Source organism: Garra rufa, unplaced genomic scaffold (assembly GCF_049309525.1).
Source record: "Garra rufa unplaced genomic scaffold, GarRuf1.0 hap1_unplaced_002, whole genome shotgun sequence".
NCBI lineage: Eukaryota > Metazoa > Chordata > Actinopteri > Cypriniformes > Cyprinidae > Garra > Garra rufa.
This window is the reverse complement of record NW_027394277.1, coordinates 2,036,037-2,052,301: the sequence shown is the minus strand read 5'-3', so window position 1 is coordinate 2,052,301 and position 16,265 is coordinate 2,036,037.

Here is a 16,265-nt window from a genome sequence, read left to right as displayed (position 1 = left end):
TTATGAGTTTATATTGCAATTCTGGCTTTATTTCTCACAATTGTGAGTATATATCATCAATTTTTTGAGAAAGAAAGCCTGAATTATGAGTTTATATTGCAATTCTGGCTTTATTTCTCACAGTTGTGAGGATATATCATAAATTTTTTGAGAAAGAAAGCCTGACTTATGAGTTTATATTGCAATTCTGGCTTTATTTCTCACAATTGTGAGTATATATCATCAATTTTTTGAGAAAAAAAAGCCTGAATTATGAGTTTATATTGCAATTCTGGCTTATAAACTCACAATTGTAAGTTTATTTCATCCATTTTTGAGAAAGAAAGCCTGAATTATCAGTTCATATTGCAATTCTGGCTTTAATGCTCACAATTGTAAGTTTATATCATCCATTTTTGAGAAAGAAAGTCTTAATTATGAGATTATATTGCAATTCTGGCTTTATTTCTCACAACTGTGAGAATATATCATCCATTTTTGAGAAAGAAAGCCTGAATTATGAGTTTTTATTGCAATTCTGGCTTTAATGCTCACAATTGTAAGTTTATATCATCCATTTTTGAGAAAGAAAGCCTGAATTATGAGTTAATATTGCAATTCTGGCTTTATTTCTCACAATTGTGAGTTTATGTTATCCATTTTTGTGAAAGAAAGCCTGAATTATGAGTTTATATTGCAATTCTGGCTTAATTTCTCACAATTGTGAGTATATATCATCAATTTTTTGAGAAAGAAAGCCTGAATTATGAGTTTATATTGCAATTCAGGCTTTATTTCTCACAATTGTAAGTTTATATCATCCATTTTTGAGAAAGAAAGCCTGAATTATGAGTTTATATTGCAATTCTGGCTTTATTTCTCACAATTGTGAGCATGTATCATCAATTTTTTGAGAAAGAAAGCCTGAATTATGAGTTTATATTGCAATTCTGGCTTATAAACTCAAAATTGTAAGTTTATTTCATCCATTTTTGAGAAAGAAAGTCTGAATTATGAGTTTATATTGCAATTCTGGCTTTATTTCTCACAATTGTGAGTATATATCATCCATTTCTGAGAAAGAAAGCCTGAATTGTGAGTTTATATTGCAATTCTGGCTTTAATGCTCACAATTGTAAGTTTATATCATCCATTTTTGAGAAAGAAAGCCTTAATTATGAGTTTATATTGCAATTCTGGCTTTATTTCTCACAATTGTGAGTTTAAGTTATCCATTTTTGAGAAAGAAAGCCTGAATTATGAGTTTATATTGCAATTCTGGCTTTATTTCTCACAATTGTGAGTTTAAGTTATCCATTTTTGAGAAAGAAAGCCTGAATTATGAGTTTATATTGCAATTTTGGCTTTATTTCTCTCAATTGTGAGTATATATCATCAATTTTTTGAGAAAGAAAGCCTGAATTCTGAGTTTATATTGCAATTCTGGCTTATAAACTCACAATTGTAAGTTTATTTCATCCATTTTTGAGAAAGAAAGCCTGAATTATGAGTTTATATTGCAATTCAGGCTTTATTTCTCACAATTGTGAGTTTATGTTATCCATTTTTGAGAAAGAAAGTCTGAATTATAAGTTTATATTGCAATTCTGGCTTTATTTCTCACAATTGTGAGTATATATCATCAATTTTTTGAGAAAGAAAGCCTGAATTATGAGTTTATATTGCAATTCTGGCTTATAAACTCACAATTGTAAGTTTATTTCATCCATTTTTGAGAAAGAAAGCCTGAATTATGAGTTTATATTGCAATTCTGGCTTTAATGCTCACAATTGTAAGTTTATATCATCCATTTTTGAGAAAGAATTCTTAATTATGAGATTATATTGCAATTCTGGCTTTATTTCTCACAACTGTGAGAATATATCATCCATTTTTGAGAAAGAAAGCCTGAATTATGAGTTTATATTGCAATTCTGGCTTTATTTCTCACAATTGTGAGTTTATGTTATCCATTTTTGTGAAAGAAAGCCTGAATTATGAGTTTATATTGCAATTCTGGCTTAATTTCTCACAATTGTGAGTATATATCATCAATTTTTTGAGAAAGAAAGCCTGAATTATGAGTTTATATTGCAATTCAGGCTTTATTTCTCACAATTGTAAGTTTATATCATCCATTTTTGAGAAAGAAAGCCTGAATTATGAGTTTATATTGCAATTCTGGCTTTATTTCTCACAATTGTGAGCATGTATCATCAATTTTTTTGAGAAAGAAAGCCTGAATTATAAGTTTATATTGCAATTCTGGCTTATAAACTCACAATTGTAAGTTTATTTCATCCATTTTTGAGAAAGAAAGCCTGAATTATGAGTTTATATTGCAATTCTGGCTTTAATGCTCACAATTGTAAGTTTATATCATCCATTTTTGAGAAAGAAAGTCTGAATTATGAGTTTATATTGCAATTCTGGCTTTATTTCTCACAATTGTGAGTATATATCATCCATTTCTGAGAAAGAAAGCCTGAATTGTGAGTTTATATTGCAATTCTGGCTTTAATGCTCACAATTGTAAGTTTATATCATCAATTTTTGAGAAAGAAAGCCTTAATTATGAGTTTATATTGCAATTCTGGCTTTATTTCTCACAATTGTGAGTTTAAGTTATCCATTTTTGAGAAAGAAAGCCTGAATGATGAGTTTATATTGCAATTCTGGCTTTATTTCTCACAATTGTGAGTTTAAGTTATCCATTTTTGAGAAAGAAAGCCTGAATTATGAGTTTATATTGCAATTCTGGCTTTATTTCTCACAATTGTGAGTATATATCATCAATTTTTTGAGAAAGAAAGCCTGAATTCTGAGTTTATATTTCAATTCTGGCTTATAAACTCACAATTGTAAGTTTATTTCATCCATTTTTGAGAAAGAAAGCCTGAATTATGAGTTTATATTGCAATTCTGGCTTTAATGCTCACAACTGGAAGTTCATATCATCCATTTTTGAGAAAGAAAGCCTCAATTATGAGTTTATATTGCAATTCTGGCTTTATTTCTCACAACTGTGAGTATATATCATCCATTTCTGAGAAAGAAAGCCTGAATTATGAGTTTATATTGCAATTCTGGCTTTATTTCTCACAATTGTGAGTTTAAGTTATCCATTTTTGAGAAAGAAAGCCTGAATTATGAGTTTATATTGCAATTCTGGCTTTATTTCTCACAATTGTGAGTATATATCATCAATTTTTTGAGAAAGAAAGCCTGAATTCTGAGTTTATATTGCAATTCTGGCTTATAAACTCACAATTGTAAGTTTATTTCATCCATTTTTGAGAAAGAAAGCCTGAATTATGAGTTTATATTGCAATTCAGGCTTTATTTCTCACAATTGTGAGTTTATGTTATCCATTTTTGAGAAAGAAAGTCTGAATTATGAGTTTATATTGCAATTCTGGCTTTATTTCTCACAATTGTGAGTATATATCATCAATTTTTTGAGAAAGAAAGCCTGAATTCTGAGTTAATTTTGCAATTCTGGCTTTAATGCTCACAATTGTAAGTTTATATCATCCATTTTTGAGAAAGAAAGCCTCAATTATGAGTTTATATTGCAATTCTGGCTTTAATGCTCACAATTGTGAGTATATATCATCAATTTTTTGAGAAAGAAAGCCTGAATTATGAGTTTATATTGCAATTCAGGCTTTATTTCTCACAATTGTAAGTTTATATCATCCATTTTTGAGAAAGAAAGCCTGAATTATGAGTTTATATTGCAATTCTGGCTTTATTTCTCACAATTGTGAGCATGTATCATCAATTTTTTTGAGAAAGAAAGCCTGAATTATGAGTTTATATTGCAATTCTGGCTTATAAACTCACAATTGTAAGTTTATTTCATCCATTTTTGAGAAAGAAAGCCTGAATTATGAGTTTATATTGCAATTCAGGCTTTATTTCTCACAATTGTGAGTTTATGTTATCCATTTTTGAGAAAGAAAGTCTGAATTATGAGTTTATATTGCAATTCTGGCTTTATTTCTCACAATTGTGAGTATATATCATCAATTTTTTGAGAAAGAAAGCCTGAATTCTGAGTTAATTTTGCAATTCTGGCTTTAATGCTCACAATTGTAAGTTTATATCATCCATTTTTGAGAAAGAAAGCCTCAATTATGAGTTTATATTGCAATTCTGGCTTTAATGCTCACAATTGTGAGTATATATCATCAATTTTTTGAGAAAGAAAGCCTGAATTATGAGTTTATATTGCAATTCAGGCTTTATTTCTCACAATTGTAAGTTTATATCATCCATTTTTGAGAAAGAAAGCCTGAATTATGAGTTTATATTGCAATTCTGGCTTTATTTCTCACAATTGTGAGCATGTATCATCAATTTTTTTGAGAAAGAAAGCCTGAATTATGAGTTTATATTGCAATTCTGGCTTATAAACTCACAATTGTAAGTTTATTTCATCCATTTTTGAGAAAGAAAGCCTGAATTATGAGTTTATATTGCAATTCTGGCTTTAATGCTCACAATTGTAAGTTTATATCATCCATTTTTGAGAAAGAAAGTCTGAATTATGAGTTTATATTGCAATTCTGGCTTTATTTCTCACAATTGTGAGTATATATCATCCATTTCTGAGAAAGAAAGCCTGAATTGTGAGTTTATATTGCAATTCTGGCTTTAATGCTCACAATTGTAAGTTTATATCATCCATTTTTGAGAAAGAAAGCCTTAATTATGAGTTTATATTGCAATTCTGGCTTTATTTCTCACAATTGTGAGTTTAAGTTATCCATTTTTGAGAAAGAAAGCCTGAATGATGAGTTTATATTGCAATTCTGGCTTTATTTCTCACAATTGTGAGTTTAAGTTATCCATTTTTGAGAAAGAAAGCCTGAATTCTGAGTTTATATTTCAATTCTGGCTTATGAACTCACAATTGTAAGTTTATTTCATCCATTTTTGAGAAAGAAAGCCTGAATTATGAGTTTATATTGCAATTCTGGCTTTAATGCTCACAACTGGAAGTTTATATCATCCATTTTTGAGAAAGAAAGCCTCAATTATGAGTTTATATTGCAATTCTGGCTTTAATGCTCACAACTGGAAGTTTATATCATCCATTGTTGAGAAAGAAAGCCTGAATTATGAGTTTATATTGCAATTCTGGCTTTATTTCTCACAATTGTGAGTTTAAGTTATCCATTTTTGAGAAAGAAAGCCTGAATTATGAGTTTATATTGCAATTCTGGCTTTATTTCTCACAATTGTGAGTATATATCATCAATTTTTTGAGAAAGAAAGCCTGAATTCTGAGTTTATATTGCAATTCTGGCTTATAAACTCACAATTGTAAGTTTATTTCATCCATTTTTGAGAAAGAAAGCCTGAATTATGAGTTTATATTGCAATTCAGGCTTTATTTCTCACAATTGTGAGTTTATGTTATCCATTTTTGAGAAAGAAAGTCTGAATTATGAGTTTATATTGCAATTCTGGCTTTATTTCTCACAATTGTGAGTATATATCATCAATTTTTTGAGAAAGAAAGCCTGAATTCTGAGTTAATTTTGCAATTCTGGCTTTAATGCTCACAATTGTAAGTTTATTTCATCCATTTTTGAGAAAGAAAGCCTGAATTATGAGTTTATATTGCAATTCTGGCTTTAATGCTCACAACTGGAAGTTTATATCATCCATTTTTGAGAAAGAAAGCCTTAATTATGAGTTTATATTGCAATTCTGGCTTTATTTCTCACAATTGTGAGTTTAAGTTATCCATTTTTGAGAAAGAAAGCCTGAATGATGAGTTTATATTGCAATTCTGGCTTTATTTCTCACAATTGTGAGTTTAAGTTATCCATTTTTGAGAAAGAAAGCCTGAATTATGAGTTTATATTGCAATTCTGGCTTTATTTCTCACAATTGTGAGTATATATCATCAATTTTTTGAGAAAGAAAGCCTGAATTCTGAGTTTATATTTCAATTCTGGCTTATAAACTCACAATTGTAAGTTTATTTCATCCATTTTTGAGAAAGAAAGCCTGAATTATGAGTTTATATTGCAATTCTGGCTTTAATGCTCACAACTGGAAGTTTATATCATCCATTTTTGAGAAAGAAAGCCTCAATTATGAGTTTATATTGCAATTCTGGCTTTATTTCTCACAACTGTGAGTATATATCATCTATTTCTGAGAAAGAAAGCCTGAATTATGAGTTTATATTGCAATTCTGGCTTTATTTCTCACAATTGTGAGTTTAAGTTATCCATTTTTGAGAAAGAAAGCCTGAATTATGAGTTTATATTGCAATTCTGGCTTTATTTCTCACAATTGTGAGTATATATCATCAATTTTTTGAGAAAGAAAGCCTGAATTCTGAGTTTATATTGCAATTCTGGCTTATAAACTCACAATTGTAAGTTTATTTCATCCATTTTTGAGAAAGAAAGCCTGAATTATGAGTTTATATTGCAATTCAGGCTTTATTTCTCACAATTGTGAGTTTATGTTATCCATTTTTGAGAAAGAAAGTCTGAATTATGAGTTTATATTGCAATTCTGGCTTTATTTCTCACAATTGTGAGTATATATCATCAATTTTTTGAGAAAGAAAGCCTGAATTCTGAGTTTATATTTCAATTCTGGCTTATAAACTCACAATTGTAAGTTTATTTCATCCATTTTTGAGAAAGAAAGCCTGAATTATGAGTTTATATTGCAATTCTGGCTTTAATGCTCACAACTGGAAGTTTATATCATCCATTTTTGAGAAAGAAAGCCTCAATTATGAGTTTATATTGCAATTCTGGCTTTATTTCTCACAACTGTGAGTATATATCATCCATTTCTGAGAAAGAAAGCCTGAATTATGAGTTTATATTGCAATTCTGGCTTTATTTCTCACAATTGTGAGTTTAAGTTATCCATTTTTGAGAAAGAAAGCCTGAATTATGAGTTTATATTGCAATTCTGGCTTTATTTCTCACAATTGTGAGTATATATCATCAATTTTTTGAGAAAGAAAGCCTGAATTCTGAGTTTATATTGCAATTCTGGCTTATAAACTCACAATTGTAAGTTTATTTCATCCATTTTTGAGAAAGAAAGCCTGAATTATGAGTTTATATTGCAATTCAGGCTTTATTTCTCACAATTGTGAGTTTATGTTATCCATTTTTGAGAAAGAAAGTCTGAATTATGAGTTTATATTGCAATTCTGGCTTTATTTCTCACAATTGTGAGTATATATCATCAATTTTTTGAGAAAGAAAGCCTGAATTCTGAGTTAATTTTGCAATTCTGGCTTTAATGCTCACAATTGTAAGTTTATATCATCCATTTTTGAGAAAGAAAGCCTCATAAATGAGTTTATATTGCAATTATGGCTTTAATGCTCACAATTGTGAGTATATATCATCAATTTTTTGAGAAAGAAAGCCTGAATTATGAGTTTATATTGCAATTCAGGCTTTATTTCTCACAATTGTAAGTTTATATCATCCATTTTTGAGAAAGAAAGCCTGAATTATGAGTTTATATTGCAATTCTGGCTTTATTTCTCACAATTGTGAGCATGTATCATCAATTTTTTTGAGAAAGAAAGCCTGAATTATGAGTTTATATTGCAATTCTGGCTTATAAACTCACAATTGTAAGTTTATTTCATCCATTTTTGAGAAAGAAAGCCTGAATTATGAGTTTATATTGCAATTCTGGCTTTAATGCTCACAATTGTAAGTTTATATCATCCATTTCTGAGAAAGAAAGCCTGAATTGTGAGTTTATATTGCAATTCTGGCTTTAATGCTCACAATTGTAAGTTTATATCATCCATTTTTGAGAAAGAAAGCCTTAATTATGAGTTTATATTGCAATTCTGGCTTTATTTCTCACAATTGTGAGTTTAAGTTATCCATTTTTGAGAAAGAAAGCCTGAATGATGAGTTTATATTGCAATTCTGGCTTTATTTCTCACAATTGTGAGTTTAAGTTATCCATTTTTGAGAAAGAAAGCCTGAATTCTGAGTTTATATTTCAATTCTGGCTTATGAACTCACAATTGTAAGTTTATTTCATCCATTTTTGAGAAAGAAAGCCTGAATTATGAGTTTATATTGCAATTCTGGCTTTAATGCTCACAACTGGAAGTTTATATCATCCATTTTTGAGAAAGAAAGCCTCAATTATGAGTTTATATTGCAATTCTGGCTTTAATGCTCACAACTGGAAGTTTATATCATCCATTGTTGAGAAAGAAAGCCTGAATTATGAGTTTATATTGCAATTCTGGCTTTATTTCTCACAATTGTGAGTTTAAGTTATCCATTTTTGAGAAAGAAAGCCTGAATTATGAGTTTATATTGCAATTCTGTCTTTATTTCTCACAATTGTGAGTATATATCATCAATTTTTTGAGAAAGAAAGCCTGAATTCTGAGTTTATATTGCAATTCTGGCTTATAAACTCACAATTGTAAGTTTATTTCATCCATTTTTGAGAAAGAAAGCCTGAATTATGAGTTTATATTGCAATTCAGGCTTTATTTCTCACAATTGTGAGTTTATGTTATCCATTTTTGAGAAAGAAAGTCTGAATTATGAGTTTATATTGCAATTCTGGCTTTATTTCTCACAATTGTGAGTATATATCATCAATTTTTTGAGAAAGAAAGCCTGAATTCTGAGTTAATTTTGCAATTCTGGCTTTAATGCTCACAATTGTAAGTTTATATCATCCATTTTTGAGAAAGAAAGCCTCAATTATGAGTTTATATTGCAATTCTGGCTTTAATGCTCACAATTGTGAGTATATATCATCAATTTTTTGAGAAAGAAAGCCTGAATTATGAGTTTATATTGCAATTCAGGCTTTATTTCTCACAATTGTAAGTTTATATCATCCATTTTTGAGAAAGAAAGCCTGAATTATGAGTTTATATTGCAATTCTGGCTTTATTTCTCACAATTGTGAGCATGTATCATCAATTTTTTTGAGAAAGAAAGCCTGAATTATGAGTTTATATTGCAATTCTGGCTTATAAACTCACAATTGTAAGTTTATTTCATCCATTTTTGAGAAAGAAAGCCTGAATTATGAGTTTATATTGCAATTCTGGCTTTAATGCTCACAATTGTAAGTTTATATCATCCATTTTTGAGAAAGAAAGTCTGAATTATGAGTTTATATTGCAATTCTGGCTTTATTTCTCACAATTGTGAGTATATATCATCCATTTTCTGAGAAAGAAAGCCTGAATTGTGAGTTTATATTGCAATTCTGGCTTTAATGCTCACAATTGTAAGTTTATATCATCCATTTTTGAGAAAGAAAGCCTTAATTATGAGTTTATATTGCAATTCTGGCTTTATTTCTCACAATTGTGAGTTTAAGTTATCCATTTTTGAGAAAGAAAGCCTGAATGATGAGTTTATATTGCAATTCTGGCTTTATTTCTCACAATTGTGAGTTTAAGTTATCCATTTTTGAGAAAGAAAGCCTGAATTCTGAGTTTATATTTCAATTCTGGCTTATGAACTCACAATTGTAAGTTTATTTCATCCATTTTTGAGAAAGAAAGCCTGAATTATGAGTTTATATTGCAATTCTGGCTTTAATGCTCACAACTGGAAGTTTATATCATCCATTTTTGAGAAAGAAAGCCTCAATTATGAGTTTATATTGCAATTCTGGCTTTAATGCTCACAACTGGAAGTTTATATCATCCATTGTTGAGAAAGAAAGCCTGAATTATGAGTTTATATTGCAATTCTGGCTTAATTTCTCACAATTGTGAGTATATATCATCAATTTTTTGAGAAAGAAAGCCTGAATTATGAGTTTATATTGCAATTCAGGTTTTATTTCTCACAATTGTAAGTTTATATCATCCATTTTTGAGAAAGAAAGCCTGAATTATGAGTTTATATTTCAATTCTGGCTTATAAACTCACAATTGTAAGTTTATTTCATCCATTTTTGAGAAAGAAAGCCTGAATTATGAGTTTATATTGCAATTCAGGCTTTATTTCTCACAATTGTGAGTTTATGTTATCCATTTTTGAGAAAGAAAGTCTGAATTATGAGTTTATATTGCAATTCTGGCTTTATTTCTCACAATTGTGAGTATATATCATCAATTTTTTGAGAAAGAAAGCCTGAATTCTGAGTTTATATTTCAATTCTGGCTTATAAACTCACAATTGTAAGTTTATTTCATCCATTTTTGAGAAAGAAAGCCTGAATTATGAGTTTATATTGCAATTCTGGCTTTAATGCTCACAACTGGAAGTTTATATCATCCATTTTTGAGAAAGAAAGCCTCAATTATGAGTTTATATTGCAATTCTGGCTTTATTTCTCACAACTGTGAGTATATATCATCCATTTCTGAGAAAGAAAGCCTGAATTATGAGTTTATATTGCAATTCTGGCTTTATTTCTCACAATTGTGAGTTTAAGTTATCCATTTTTGAGAAAGAAAGCCTGAATTATGAGTTTATATTGCAATTCTGGCTTTATTTCTCACAATTGTGAGTATATATCATCAATTTTTTGAGAAAGAAAGCCTGAATTCTGAGTTTATATTGCAATTCTGGCTTATAAACTCACAATTGTAAGTTTATTTCATCCATTTTTGAGAAAGAAAGCCTGAATTATGAGTTTATATTGCAATTCAGGCTTTATTTCTCACAATTGTGAGTTTATGTTATCCATTTTTGAGAAAGAAAGTCTGAATTATGAGTTTATATTGCAATTCTGGCTTTATTTCTCACAATTGTGAGTATATATCATCAATTTTTTGAGAAAGAAAGCCTGAATTCTGAGTTAATTTTGCAATTCTGGCTTTAATGCTCACAATTGTAAGTTTATATCATCCATTTTTGAGAAAGAAAGCCTCAATTATGAGTTTATATTGCAATTCTGGCTTTAATGCTCACAATTGTGAGTATATATCATCAATTTTTTGAGAAAGAAAGCCTGAATTATGAGTTTATATTGCAATTCAGGCTTTATTTCTCACAATTGTAAGTTTATATCATCCATTTTTGAGAAAGAAAGCCTGAATTATGAGTTTATATTGCAATTCTGGCTTTATTTCTCACAATTGTGAGCATGTATCATCAATTTTTTTGAGAAAGAAAGCCTGAATTATGAGTTTATATTGCAATTCTGGCTTATAAACTCACAATTGTAAGTTTATTTCATCCATTTTTGAGAAAGAAAGCCTGAATTATGAGTTTATATTGCAATTCTGGCTTTAATGCTCACAATTGTAAGTTTATATCATCCATTTTTGAGAAAGAAAGTCTGAATTATGAGTTTATATTGCAATTCTGGCTTTATTTCTCACAATTGTGAGTATATATCATCCATTTCTGAGAAAGAAAGCCTGAATTGTGAGTTTATATTGCAATTCTGGCTTTAATGCTCACAATTGTAAGTTTATATCATCCATTTTTGAGAAAGAAAGCCTTAATTATGAGTTTATATTGCAATTCTGGCTTTATTTCTCACAATTGTGAGTTTAAGTTATCCATTTTTGAGAAAGAAAGCCTGAATGATGAGTTTATATTTCAATTCTGGCTTATGAACTCACAATTGTAAGTTTATTTCATCCATTTTTGAGAAAGAAAGCCTGAATTATGAGTTTATATTGCAATTCTGGCTTTAATGCTCACAACTGGAAGTTTATATCATCCATTTTTGAGAAAGAAAGCCTCAATTATGAGTTTATATTGCAATTCTGGCTTTAATGCTCACAACTGGAAGTTTATATCATCCATTGTTGAGAAAGAAAGCCTGAATTATGAGTTTATATTGCAATTCTGGCTTTATTTCTCACAATTGTGAGTTTAAGTTATCCATTTTTGAGAAAGAAAGCCTGAATTATGAGTTTATATTGCAATTCTGGCTTTATTTCTCACAATTGTGAGTATATATCATCAATTTTTTGAGAAAGAAAGCCTGAATTCTGAGTTTATATTGCAATTCTGGCTTATAAACTCACAATTGTAAGTTTATTTCATCCATTTTTGAGAAAGAAAGCCTGAATTATGAGTTTATATTGCAATTCAGGCTTTATTTCTCACAATTGTGAGTTTATGTTATCCATTTTTGAGAAAGAAAGTCTGAATTATGAGTTTATATTGCAATTCTGGCTTTATTTCTCACAATTGTGAGTATATATCATCAATTTTTTGAGAAAGAAAGCCTGAATTCTGAGTTTATATTTCAATTCTGGCTTATAAACTCACAATTGTAAGTTTATTTCATCCATTTTTGAGAAAGAAAGCCTGAATTATGAGTTTATATTGCAATTCTGGCTTTAATGCTCACAACTGGAAGTTTATATCATCCATTTTTGAGAAAGAAAGCCTCAATTATGAGTTTATATTGCAATTCTGGCTTTATTTCTCACAACTGTGAGTATATATCATCCATTTCTGAGAAAGAAAGCCTGAATTATGAGTTTATATTGCAATTCTGGCTTTATTTCTCACAATTGTGAGTTTAAGTTATCCATTTTTGAGAAAGAAAGCCTGAATTATGAGTTTATATTGCAATTCTGGCTTTATTTCTCACAATTGTGAGTATATATCATCAATTTTTTGAGAAAGAAAGCCTGAATTCTGAGTTTATATTGCAATTCTGGCTTATAAACTCACAATTGTAAGTTTATTTCATCCATTTTTGAGAAAGAAAGCCTGAATTATGAGTTTATATTGCAATTCAGGCTTTATTTCTCACAATTGTGAGTTTATGTTATCCATTTTTGAGAAAGAAAGTCTGAATTATGAGTTTATATTGCAATTCTGGCTTTATTTCTCACAATTGTGAGTATATATCATCAATTTTTTGAGAAAGAAAGCCTGAATTCTGAGTTAATTTTGCAATTCTGGCTTTAATGCTCACAATTGTAAGTTTATATCATCCATTTTTGAGAAAGAAAGCCTCAATTATGAGTTTATATTGCAATTCTGGCTTTAATGCTCACAATTGTGAGTATATATCATCAATTTTTTGAGAAAGAAAGCCTGAATTATGAGTTTATATTGCAATTCAGGCTTTATTTCTCACAATTGTAAGTTTATATCATCCATTTTTGAGAAAGAAAGCCTGAATTATGAGTTTATATTGCAATTCTGGCTTTATTTCTCACAATTGTGAGCATGTATCATCAATTTTTTTGAGAAAGAAAGCCTGAATTATGAGTTTATATTGCAATTCTGGCTTATAAACTCACAATTGTAAGTTTATTTCATCCATTTTTGAGAAAGAAAGCCTGAATTATGAGTTTATATTGCAATTCTGGCTTTAATGCTCACAATTGTAAGTTTATATCATCCATTTCTGAGAAAGAAAGCCTGAATTGTGAGTTTATATTGCAATTCTGGCTTTAATGCTCACAATTGTAAGTTTATATCATCCATTTTTGAGAAAGAAAGCCTTAATTATGAGTTTATATTGCAATTCTGGCTTTATTTCTCACAATTGTGAGTTTAAGTTATCCATTTTTGAGAAAGAAAGCCTGAATGATGAGTTTATATTGCAATTCTGGCTTTATTTCTCACAATTGTGAGTTTAAGTTATCCATTTTTGAGAAAGAAAGCCTGAATTCTGAGTTTATATTTCAATTCTGGCTTATGAACTCACAATTGTAAGTTTATTTCATCCATTTTTGAGAAAGAAAGCCTGAATTATGAGTTTTTATTGCAATTCTGGCTTTAATGCTCACAACTGGAAGTTTATATCATCCATTTTTGAGAAAGAAAGCCTCAATTATGAGTTTATATTGCAATTCTGGCTTTAATGCTCACAACTGGAAGTTTATATCATCCATTGTTGAGAAAGAAAGCCTGAATTATGAGTTTATATTGCAATTCTGGCTTTATTTCTCACAATTGTGAGTTTAAGTTATCCATTTTTGAGAAAGAAAGCCTGAATTATGAGTTTATATTGCAATTCTGGCTTTATTTCTCACAATTGTGAGTATATATCATCAATTTTTTGAGAAAGAAAGCCTGAATTCTGAGTTTATATTGCAATTCTGGCTTATAAACTCACAATTGTAAGTTTATTTCATCCATTTTTGAGAAAGAAAGCCTGAATTATGAGTTTATATTGCAATTCAGGCTTTATTTCTCACAATTGTGAGTTTATGTTATCCATTTTTGAGAAAGAAAGTCTGAATTATGAGTTTATATTGCAATTCTGGCTTTATTTCTCACAATTGTGAGTATATATCATCAATTTTTTGAGAAAGAAAGCCTGAATTCTGAGTTAATTTTGCAATTCTGGCTTTAAAGTGCCCCTATTATGCCTTTTCAAATATGATATTTCATGTAGTGTGTCATGTAGCTGTATGTGAACATAAACTATCTGCAAAGTTGTGACGCCGACAGTGCACTATAAATGAAGTTTTTGTCTAACAAAAAAAAGAGTCGGCTCACATTCGCCTAAACGAGTCGTCAGCAATTCGAATCTTTTTTCTGTAACGGCCACACGTCACGAGCTACACATTTGCGTAATGTCCGCCCACGTTCAATTTCGCAAACAACTTGCCCGCCCACAAACAGTAGGCCTACCATTTTCACGTGGATTAACGTTACATCATGTCAAGAAGACGCCCTGCGCTGTGAGAGTGAATTTGTTTTATATGCCCTTCCGAAAGATGAAACTACCAAGAATGAGTGGTTAACATTAATTTTTTCAACACCTCAGCAGTCCAATGCCAATCTTGTGTTGTGTTCGCGTCATTTTACTGATGACTGTTTTTCCAATCTTGGGGAGTAACGTTACAACGTGAGATTCACCAAACACTTGGTTTTAAAAAATGGATCAGTGCCCAGTTTATTTGGACCGGCTTGCTCCTCTGAACTTCTACCTGTAAGTATGATTAATAATTGATGATTGTATTTTCTAGCGATCGTTCAAAATACGTCTTTGTGTACGTTGGTATGTAACAACCCCGCACATGTCTTGGTAACCGGCTAACTTGCGTTTCTGTTGTTCAGCTGTGAGTGCAATGTAGTATAAAAATTGTGATTGATGCAGCTTGACTGTCTGTCTGCCTTATTAGTTTAAGTAATGATAATGATAAACGATGGCTTAACGCAGTGTTATGGGTTGTACGTTACAGTGTTGAAGTTCACAACGTAGAGGTGTGCCCGGTTCGCTTACAAAAGCAAATTGCAAGCACTTTCCACAGTTATAATATGACACCCACTGAGAAACGTCCTGCTCCAGTCGTGCTTGCAAAACAGTTTCTTGTCGATGTGCCACTTCAACCGTTTCATCGTCAGACTCCGGCTCGAATTGATAGGGTAAAATCGAGGCTATCTTTTCTATGCATTAACAGGTCTCCACAGCTGTCATTCAGTTATGCCAATGGGCGTTTCGTTTTGCGCTGAAGCGGTAGACCAATCCAAAAGGATTGCACCATCTGACCAATCACAGCGGTGAGGGCTCACTGAAAGGAGGGGTTTAGAGAGACTGATTCTTCGAACTGCTTCACACGAGTCGTTTACGAATCATTTAGAAACGGGGTAAAATTAAATCTAATTTTTGAGAAAACTGAAGTGTTTTTTGAACTTGCATACATGTAAACCTGTTTTAAGAGACTATTACAACAATATTAACTACCTTTAACATGGCATAATAGGGGCACTTTAATGCTCACAATTGTAAGTTTATTTCATCCATTTTTGAGAAAGAAAGCCTGAATTATGAGTTTATATTGCAATTCTGGCTTTAATGCTCACAACTGGAAGTTTATATCATCCATTTTTGAGAAAGAAAGCCTTAATTATGAGTTTATATTGCAATTCTGGCTTTATTTCTCACAATTGTGAGTTTAAGTTATCCATTTTTGAGAAAGAAAGCCTGAATGATGAGTTTATATTGCAATTCTGGCTTTATTTCTCACAATTGTGAGTTTAAGTTATCCATTTTTGAGAAAGAAAGCCTGAATTATGAGTTTATATTGCAATTCTGGCTTTATTTCTCACAATTGTGAGTATATATCATCAATTTTTTGAGAAAGAAAGCCTGAATTCTGAGTTTATATTTCAATTCTGGCTTATAAACTCACAATTGTAAGTTTATTTCATCCATTTTTGAGAAAGAAAGCCTGAATTATGAGTTTATATTGCAATTCTGGCTTTAATGCTCACAACTGGAAGTTTATATCATCCATTTTTGAGAAAGAAAGCCTCAATTATGAGTTTATATTGCAATTCTGGCTTTATTTCTCACAACTGTGAGTATATATCATCCATTTCTGAGAAAGAAAGCCTGAATT